The sequence below is a fragment of the Colobus angolensis genome, unplaced genomic scaffold, assembly GCF_000951035.1.
Source record: "Colobus angolensis palliatus isolate OR3802 unplaced genomic scaffold, Cang.pa_1.0 Scaffold88, whole genome shotgun sequence".
Lineage (NCBI taxonomy): Eukaryota > Metazoa > Chordata > Mammalia > Primates > Cercopithecidae > Colobus > Colobus angolensis.
Window position 1 is genome coordinate 2,475,465 of NW_012122709.1, and position 8,316 is coordinate 2,483,780.

Here is an 8,316-nt window from a genome sequence, read left to right on the forward strand (position 1 = left end):
AGTATAGTTTGAAGTCAGGTAGCGTGATACCTCCAACTTTGTTCTTTTGGCTTAGGATTGTCTTGGCAATGCAGGCTCTTTTTTGGTTCCATATGAACTTTCAAGTAGTTTTTTTCCAATTTCTGTGAAGAAAGTCGTTGGTAGCTTGATGGGGATGGCATGAAATCTATAAATTACCTTGGGCAGTAAGGCCATTTTCACAACATCGATTCTTCCTGTCCATGAGCATGGAATGTTCTTCCATTTGTTTGTGTTCTCTTTTATTTCATTGAGCAGTGGTGTGTAGTTCTCCTTGAAGAGGTCCTTCACATTCCTTGTAAGTTGGATTCCTAGGTATTTTATTCTCTTTGAAGCAGTTGTGACTGGGAGTTCACTCATGATTTAACTCTCTGTTTGTCTGTTACTGGTGTATAAGAATGCTTGTGATTTTTGCACATTGATTTTGTATCCTGAGTCTTTGCTGAAGTTGCTTATCAGCTGAAGGAGATTTTGGACTGAGATGATGGGGTTTTCTAAATATACAATCATGTCATCTGTAAACAGGGACAATTTGACTTCCTGTTTTACTAATTGAATACCCTTTATTTCTTTCTCCTGCCTGATTGCCCTGGCCAGAACTTCCAACACTATGTTGAATAGGGGTGGTAAGACAGGACATTCCTGTCTTGTGCCAGTTTTCAAAGGGAATGCTTCCAGTTTTTGCCCATTCCGTATGATATTGGCTGTGGGTTTGTCATAAATAGCTCTTATTATTTTGAGATACATCCCATAATACTTAATTTATTGAGAGTGTTTAGCATGAAGGGCTGTTGAATTTTGTCAAAGGCCTTTTCTGTCTGTATTGAGATAATCATGTGGGTTTTTGTCTTTGGTTCTGTTTATATGCTGGATTACATTCATTGATTTGTGTATGTTGGACCAGCTTTGCATCCCAGGGATGAAGCCAACTTGATCGTGGTGGATAAGGTTTTTGATGTGCTCCTAGATTCGGTTTGCCAGTATTTTATTGAGGATTTTTGCTTCAATGGTCATCAGGGATATTGGTCTAAAATTCTCTTTAGATTCTTATGCTGCTGCTGATGGGGCCACCAAAGGCAGGGGAAGAGGCCAAGTGGGCCACTGACTGGGCCATGGTGAGAACCAAGAGTCACGTGTGTTCATACTCCAGGTTAACCCTGAACTCCCCATGTGATGTGCACTCTGTTTAATGTGCGCCTCGGTTTCCCCATCTGTAACATGAGTTGGGGGAAGGTGGTAATTCCTACTTCACAGGGCTGTTGTGGGGATTAAAGTGCTGTGGTGAATGAAGGACATGCCAAGTACAGGCCCACAAAAGAGGGCAGGTCAGGTCTGAGCTCAGAGCTGCTGCACCAGGCTTTGGATTTCTTTTTGTGAGTAAATAAAACTGGCTGGTAAATGGAAAACCAAGAAAACAACAACAACAACAACAACAAAGCAGCTCCTGGATTCACTGATTTTTTTTAAGGGTTTTCCGTGTCTCTATCTCCTTCTGTTCTGCCCTGATCTTAGTTATTTCTTGTCTTCTGCTAGCTTTTGAATTTGTTTGCTCTTGCTTCTCTAGTTCTTTTAATTGTGATGTTAGGGTATCAAATTTAGATCTTTCCTGCTTTCTTCTGTGGACATTTAGTGCTATAAATTTTCCTTTAAACACTGCTTTAGCTGTGTCCCCGAGATTCTGGTATGTTGTGTCTTTGTTCTCATTGGTTTCAACGAACTTATTTATTTCTGCCTTAATTTCATTATCTACCCAGTAGTTATTCAGGAGGAAGTTGTTCAATTTCCATGTAGCTGTGTGGTTTTGAGTAAGTTTCTTAATCCTGAGTTCTAATCCTGGGTTCTAATTTGATTGCAATGTGGTCTGAGAAACTGTTATGATATCTGTTCTTTTGCATTTGCTGAGGAATATTTTACCTAAAATCATGTGATTGATTTTAGAGTAAGTGCAATCTGGTGCTGAGAAGAATGTATATTTTGTTGATTTGGGGTGAAGATTCTGTATATGTCTATTTGGCCACTAGAGAAATGGAAACCAAAACCACAATGAGATACCGTCTCACACCAGTTAGAATGGCGATCATTAAAAAGTCAGGAAACAACAGGAGCTGGAGAAGATGTGGAGAAATAGGAACGCTTTTACACTGTTGGTGGGAATGTAAACGAGTTCAACCCATTGTGGAAAACAGTGTGGTGATTCATCAAGGATCTAGAACCAGAAATACCATTTGACCCAGCAATTCCATTACTGGGTATATACCCAAAGGATTATAAATCATTCTACTATAAAGATGCATGCACACATATGTTTATTGCAACACTATTCACAATAGCAAAGACTTGCAACCAACCTAAATGTCCATCAGTGATAGACTGGATAAAGAAAATGTGGCACATATACACCGTGGAATATTATGCAGCCATAAAAAAGGATGAGTTCATGTCCTTTGCAGGGACATGGATGAAGTTGGAAACCACAATTCTCAGCAAACTAACACAGGAACAGAAAACCAAAGACTGCCTGTTCTCACTCATAAGTGGGAGTTGAATAATGAGAACACATGCACACAGGGAGGAGAACATCACACACTGGGGTCTGTTGGGGTATGGGGGGCTAAGGGAGGGATAGCATTAGGAGAAATACCTAATGTAGATGATGGGTTGATAGGTGCTGCAAACCACCATGGCACATGTTTACCTGTGTAACAAACTTGCACATTCTGCACATGTATCCCAGGACTTAAAGTATAACAATATAATTGCAAAAGCAATTGCAGCAAAAGCAAAAATTAACAAATGGGATCTAAATAAACTAAAGATTTTCTGTACAGCAAAAGAAACTATCATCAGAGTGAACAGGCAACCTACAGAATGAAAGAAAATTTTTGCAAACTATTTATATGACAAAGATCTAAGATTCAGCATCTACAAGAAACGTAAACAAATATACAAGAAAATAAAAACAGCCCCATTACAACGTGGGCAAAGGACATGAACAGACACTTCTCATAAGAAGACACACATGTGGCCAACAAAAGTATGAATAAAAGCTCAACATCACTGATCATTAGAAAAATGCAGGCCAGGCACGGTGGCTCACGCCTGTAATCCCAGCACTTTGGGAGGCCGAGGTGGGCAGATCACGAGGTCAGGAGATCAAGACCATCCTGGCTAACATGGTGAAACCCTGTCTCTACTAAAAATACAAAAAAATTAGCCAGGCATGGTGGTGGGTGCCTCTAGTCCCAGCTACTTGGGAGTTTGAGGTAGGAGAATGGCATGAACCCAGGAGGCGGAGCCTGCAGTGAGCCAAGATCACACCACTGCACGCCAGCCTGGGTAACAGAGTGAGACTCCATCTCAAAAAAAAAAATAAATAAATAAATGGAAACCAAAACCACAATGAGATACTATCTCACGCCCGTTCACAATGGTTTCTTTTAAAAAGAAAAAAAAAGATGCTAGTGAGGTTGCAGAGAAGACAAAGTGATTTTATACTGTTTGTAGAAGTGTAAATCAGTTCAACCATTATGGAAAACAGTGTAGCGATTCCTCAAAGACCTAGAGGCAGGAATACCGTTTGACCCAGCAATCCCATTACTAGATATATACCCAAAGGAATATAAATCACTCTATTATAAAGACACAGGCACATGTATGTTCACTGTAGCACTATGCACGATAGCAAAGATATGGAATCAACCTAAATGTCTATCAATGATAGACTGGACAAAGAAAATGTGGTAAATAGATAACATGGATGGAATACTTTGCAGCCATAAAAAGGAACAAGATCATGTCCTTTGCAGGGACATGGATGGAGTTGGAAGCCACTGTTCTCAGCAGGAACAGAAAACCAAATATCATGTGTTCTCGCTTATAAATGGGAGCCGAATGATGAAAACACGCGGACACATGATGGGGAACAACACATACTGGGGCCTGTTGGAAAGTGATGGGTGGGAGGAAGGAGAGTATCAGGAAGAACAGCTAATGTATGCTTGGCTTAATCCTTATGTGATAGGATGATCTGTGCAGTAAACCACCATGGCACATTTACCTATATAACAAATCTCTGCACATCCTGCACATGTAACCCTGAGCTTAAAATAAGTTGGAAAAAAGAAAGAAGCCACAGACAATATGTAAAGAATGAGGTTGGCAGTGTTCATAAAACTCTCTTTGAAAAAACAGGTGGTAGCCCAAAATATCTCACTAGATGTAGTTTACCAACCAATAGTGTAGATAATCATGGTGGCTGTATCAAATTAAATGGAGCCTAAGTGAGTCATATGGTTCATATAGTTATAGTTGTACATTCTCCATTTTCATACATAATACAACAGAGTATCAAAGTGACTAAAGGATTTCACTGCAGCCAAACAGAATAAACAGCTTTCCTATTGTTTAAAAATGAACAATTTAGTCAGGCATGGTGGAACATGCTTGTAGTCTCAGCTACTTCAGAGGCTGAGGCCAGAGGGTCATTTGAGCCCAGGAGGTTGAGGCTGCAGTGAGCTATGATCATGCCACTACACTCCAGCCTGAGTGACAGAGCGAGACACTGTCTCAAAAAAATAATAAAATAAAAATAAGAATAAATAAAAATTTCTTTCTAATTGCATCAAATTGAATATCCCAATCTCTGCCAGATCTCCGCATAATCATCCCAAAATAGATCAAGACAAAGTTAATTTAGTCTGACTAACAATTTTGAGTTGGTCAGACTAAGGGCAAAGATTGTCTTTAACAAGCTACACATTTTGAATTGACCCATCACAATTAACTTTCTTGTGAACTATTCCAATAAGTTTTGCATTATGGAAATTCAATTTACAGATTTATCTCTAGAAGTATGGTTTGTAATTTTTGGTAGCAAAACAATGAGAAATTGTAAAATGAAATTGTGAAATAATGAACCTGTGGTCAGTACAGCATGTGCTAAAAGACATGGAAACCATGCTCTTTGAAAAAGCCTACATTCTACTTGGGATAGAATATAGCCTATTTCAACACACTTATTAATCGCTTATTATATGTCAGGCAAAATCCCATAATTTACTGTCCACCTTTGAGAAGCTCGTAGACTAACAGGAGTATGAAACAGAGTACATCCATATTTACACCTCCTTTTTCAGCAAATTTTCTTTCTGATTTGTGGCACACAACATACTCTTTGTCGTGCTGATTTCTTGTTCATGTGCTACTCCTTTTCTGTAGAACAGTTTCTCCCGCTAGAGTACAGAGAAGGAGGACTTGCAACATTTTTAGGTAAAGATTCTTAGAGAATTTGAGGAGTGAATTGAGATTATCCAGGCAAAGATGTGAAACACTGCACTACTGAAAAAGGAAAGTGCGGCCGGGACGGTGGTTCACACCTGTAATCCCAGCACTTTGGGAGGCCGAGGCAGGCAGATCACGAGGTCAGCAGATCAAGACCATCCTGGCTAAGACGGTGAAACCCTGACTCTACTAAAAATACAAAAAAAAAAAAAAAAAAAAAAAATTAGCTGGGCATGGTGGAGGGTGCTTGTAGTCCCAGCTACTCGGGTGGCTGAGGCAGGAGAATGGCAAGAAACTGGGAGGTGGAGTTTGCAGTGAGCCGAGATCGCACCACTGCACTCCAGCCTGGGTGAGAGTGAGACTCCATCTCAGAAAAAAAAAAAAAGGAAAGTGCATGAGTGAGGACATTCTGTCACGAACTATCCTGTTATGAACCATAAACTACAAACAGAATAGGCAAAGAAGGGAATTGCAAAAGATGGGGCTGGAGAGTTGGAGAAATTAGGTCATAGAGGGTCTCGTGTTCTTGTGCATAATTACCAGATTTGATACTTACCATTTACTCTTTTTAAATCTGCATCCGTTTGACATACAACTTGCATGCACCAGCCCCCAACACTAACACCATTATACACACACAGATTCTGATGTGCCCCTCGCCTTGGAGGATGCAGAAGAGAAACTTGACAGAAAGAAATAGGGAGAAAAAAGCTAAAGGTTTTTAATCAAGTTGTTAGTGATTTGGCATTTGATATAAAGTCTTAATCCTCTTTTCTCCCCAAAATCGTTTATAAAATTTATATTACTGCTAATGCTTTCTGAAGTTAAATATGTTTTCTGAAGATTTCATGAATGCAGAGCTTGACTTCAAGAGCAAAGATTTTCCATGGAGGCCTGGTCATATGTTGGTTGTATTAGTATTTCCTATTTTTCAGAAACAATACTCACTGCTACAAATGGAAAGATGAATTCTACGTGAGGAGACAAACACTAACAAATAATAATCACAGCACTGCGATAAGTGTTAATAAAAAAAAAAGGAGGCTTATACTATGTTATATGGAAAGAGGAAGAAATGATTAATTTTACTAAGAGAGGTCCTGAGAAGGCTTTCCAAAGGAGATGATATTTGAGCTGACCTTTGAAGCATAATTAAGAGCTTACCAGAAAGAGAGGAGAGTTAGAAAGTCATTAAAACCAGGGAAAAAAATTATTACAGAAAACGTTGTGTTTTAGAAAACTGTACATAGATTCATGTAGTTGAAACACAAGTTGTGTGAGGATGATAAGGCAGAAGTCAAATCATGGAGTCATGGAGAGGAGGGAAGAATTGCTGGTTTGAAGTCTTCAAAGAAAAAATAGGATTAGTGGTATCAATACATATGACTGAGCGAAGCCCTGAAGAATGGGTAACATTGATTATCATAAACAGATCACCCAAAAGAGTCCTCATCATGTCTTTTATCTTCTATATCCTCTTCTATACTTAATCAGTGCTGAGAATAAGATGGTATGCACATGCAACCTGCTTTATTGATTACCTAATTGCCACAAAGACCACAAGAAATCTATTTTGGATCTTCGGATAGTCCCCAAAGTACCTAACCACCAGATGTGTAGAAGAGAATATATTCTAAAATAGTCACTAGTACGGAAGAATGCTGAAGGATGCTACAAAGGTTTGGAAGGATTTTATATGAATTATATAAATCATTTTATGTGATTTATAAATGTATTGTCATTTTATATGCATCATATAAATCATTTTATGTGAGTTATAAATATATTATCATTTTATATGAATCATGTCATAAAAATCATAAAATATATACCTGATATATATTATATCATATTATATATCAGATTTTTAAAAATCTAAATGTATCATTGAGATTAATAAAAACTTTATATATATATATTATATAATTGCACGCAATCCTTCTAAATTTTTGAAGCATCCTTCAGCATTCTTCCATACTAATGACTATTTTGGAAGGTAGGTAGTAGGTAGATAGATACCAGTTTTTATTTATATCAGTGATTATATATATACACACACATATATATATATAACATACATATGTCCGTTTTTAACACCTGTATTCTAGAATATTGGAGGTAACATATTCTACACACACTCCCATTTTTCTTTTAAAATATAACAATGTCAAATCATGCAGGCCACTGAATATATATCCTACCACGATAAATTTATTTTAAAAATATGTATTGGATATCTAATATGTAAAATGCAGAAATGATGTGGTATTCTTTTTATTGGCATGTGAAGAGTCTATAAAATACTGATAAAAATAAAGTTAAAAACAACACATAAAATATCATTCTATTTTTATTAAACTATTTATATGGGTATACTGTATATGTATTTACACACACACATTGATTCAGACTGGTTCCATTCAGAGCGTTTTTTGCATCTGCCTTGTTTTTCATGCTATGCATGAAAATATAAAATCAACAAGAAAATAAAAATTATTGAGCATTAATTACCTTTTTAAATATGCACTGCAAGTACATTAAGTCTCAAAACCTTAGCAATATAAGAAACAAGATTTTAATGTGAAACCTCATCATAAAGCACACAGGAGATGTTATTTTCTTAAAGGGATACATATGTCAATAACCCTCCATGCAATGAAATTGGCCCATTTTTAAAAAAATAGTCTAGGGCCAAATTTCTAGACTCTATGATGAAATAGTGGAAGCTTATCTCTTAGAGGAACTAAATCACTAGCCTACTCACTGCTGTTATCCCAGCTTCAAATTTCATTTCAGTTTATCCATTTTAATAAAAGAGTCTGTATTATTTATCTTTGCCAAAAAGGTTTTTAATCCCCTCATTAAGATTTTTAATAGATATTGCAAGTCTAGGACAAGAGCCACTAAGAAGTAATTTTAAATAACTGCCATGTCAACCTCATAGGTTATACTGGACTGAAGAAGAGTGATTAGGACGTAATAAACCAGAAAATTGCAATACCTGTTTTGCCATTATTT